Source organism: Pelophylax lessonae (genome assembly GCF_965119305.1).
Source record: "Pelophylax lessonae genome assembly, chromosome: 5".
In the NCBI taxonomy this organism is placed as follows: Eukaryota; Metazoa; Chordata; class Amphibia; order Anura; family Ranidae; genus Pelophylax; species Pelophylax lessonae.
In genome coordinates, this window is record NC_138772.1 from 606368 (window position 1) to 609278 (window position 2911).

Below are 2911 nucleotides of genomic sequence, written 5' to 3' on the forward strand. Positions count from 1 at the left end.
TCCATCTCCTCTTCCATCTTCTCTCACCCATCATCCATACCTTGGTCTCCCTTTGCTCAACGTTCATTCCTCCATCTCCTCTCATCCACCTTCCATCTCCTCTTATCCACCTTCCATCCTTCCATCACCTCTTATCCACCTTCCATCCTTCCATTTCCTTTCATCTACCTATCATCCAGATGTCTCTTCTCACCCAGGTATCTTGGCTGGGTTCCACCAGCTTAATGTCATCATAAAGGAGAGGACAATGGGCTGTCTATATGAATGTTCTCCATCAAATCTCCCATTGAGATAAACCCTAACATTGCTCTTCTCTTCGTTACTTCCTTTTGGTCTGATAAATATCCCATTGAAACATTTTGTTTTTCTTGGGTGCAAAAAAAAACCTGTTGGTCCTGCCAGTAATCCAGTGAGCTAATAACTTCCTGTACTGTCTGTCTATGCAGCCAACATGGTGTAAAGAGAGAACAATTATATCTACTGAGCTGTACAATGCATCTAAGACAGGGTTTCTAATCTTGGGTTCTTTGGAACCCTAAGGTTCCTCCAGAGGTTGTTAGGGGTTCCTTGGGCAATTACCAATTTCTGCCCCCCAGATAAGTTCTCACTGACCACCAATGTAAGGATCATTCTTCCCACTGACCACCAATGTAAGGGACATTCTTCCCACTGACCACCGATGTAAGGAACATTCTTCCCACTGACCACCAATGTAAGGATCATTCTTCCCACTGACCACCGATGTAAGGGACATTCTTCCCACTGACCACCAATGTAAGGGACATTCTTCCCACTGACCACCAATGTAAGGGACATTCCTCCCACTGACCACCAATGTAAGGAGAATTCTTCTCACTGACCACCAATGTAAGGGACATTCTTCCCACTGACCACCAATGTAAGGAGCATTCTTCCCACACTAATGTACTATCATAAATTGTAGATATAATAATTTTTCCCTGAGACCAGAAAGTTATTTCAGGGGTCCCTCTGCATTTAAAGTGTTGAGAAGGGCTGAACTAGGAGGTCATGCAGTGCCTTGCGAAAGTATTTGGCCCCCTTGAACTTTTCAACCTTTTGCCACATTTCAGGCTTCAAACATAAAGATATAAAACTGTAATTTTTTGTGAAGAATCAACAATGAGTGGGACACAATCATGAAGTGGAACGAAATTTATTGGATATTTCAAACTTTTTTAACAAATAAAAAAACTGAAAAATTGGGCGTGCAAAATTATTCAGCCCCTTTACTTTCAGTGCAGCAAACTCTCTCCAGAAGTTCAGTGAGGATCTCTGAATGATCCAATGTTGACCTAAATGACTAATGATGATAAATAGAATCCACCTGTGTGTAATCAAGTCTCCGTATAAATGCACCTGCACTGTGATAGTCTCAGAGGTCCGTTTAAAGTGCAGAGAGCATCATGAAGAACAAGGAACACACCAGGCAGGTCCGAGATACTGTTGTGGAGAAGTTTAAAGCCGGATTTGGATACAAAAAGATTTCCCAAGCTTTAAACATCCCAAGGAGCACTGTGCAAGCGATAATATTGAAATGGAAGGAGTATCAGACCACTGCAAATCTACGAAGACCTGGCCGTCCCTCTAAACTTTCAGCTCATACAAGGAGAAGACTGATCAGAGATGCAGCCAAGAGGCCCATGATCACTCTGGATAAACTGCAGAGATCTACAGCTGAGGTGGGAGACTCTGTCCATAGGACAACAATCAGTCGTATACTGCACAAATCTGCCCTTTATGGAAGAGTGGCAAGAAGAAAGCCATTTCTTAAAGATATCCATAAAAAGTGTCCATTAAAGTTTCCCACAAGCCACCTGGGAGACACCAAACATGTGGAAGAAGGGGCTCTGGTCAGATGAAACCAAAATCAAACTTTTTGGCAACAATGCAAAACGTTATGTTTGGCGTAAAAGCAACACAGCTCATCACCCTGAACACACCATCCCCACTGTGAAACATGGTGGTGGCAAGCATCATGGTTTGGGCCTGCTTTTCTTCAGCAGGGACAGGGAAGATGGTTAAAATTGATGGGAAGATGGATGGAGCCAAATACAGGACCATTCTGGAAGAAAACCTGATGGAGTCTGCAAAACACCTGAGACTGGGACGGAGATTTGTCTTCCAACAAGACAATGATCCAAAACATAAAGCAAAATCTACAATGGAATGGTTCACAAATAAACATATCCAGGTGTTAGAATGGCCAAGTCAAAGTCCAGACCTGAATCCAATCGAGAATCTGTGGAAAGAACTGAAAACTGCTGTTCACAAACGCTCTCCATCCAACCTCACTGAGCTCCAGCTGTTTTGCAAGGAGGAATGGGCAAAAATTTCTGTCTCTCGATGTGCAAAACTGATAGAGACATACCCCAAGCCACTTACAGCTGTAATCACAGCAAAAGGTGGCGCTACAAAGTATTAACTTAAGGGGGCCGAATAATTTTGCACGCTCAATTTTTCAGTTTTTTTTATTAGTTAAAAAAGTTTGAAATATCCAATAAATTTCCACTTCATGATTGTGTCCCACTTGTTGTTGATTCTTCACAAAAAATTACAGTTTTATATCTTTATGTTTGAAGCCTGAAATGTGGCAAAAGGTCGCAAAGTTCAAGGGGGCCGAATACTTTTGCAAGGCACTGTATCTGTCCTCTGAATTCAGTCATTCCTCTGGATTTCTCTTCTCTCTCTCAGTGATTAATTCTTTATTATTTGATTTCCTCTTCGCAGGCTGTGGAATTTTTCATTTCCCTGATAAAGAGCAGCGTTTGGAATTCCAGCTCTTGTCTTTGGTTTGTGGATTTATCTTCAGGAAGGTAGAAAACCCGGCCACCTCCGGACGTTATGGATGAGGATTCTTTTCAGCTGTAATAGTTGTTCATCATTTGTCCTT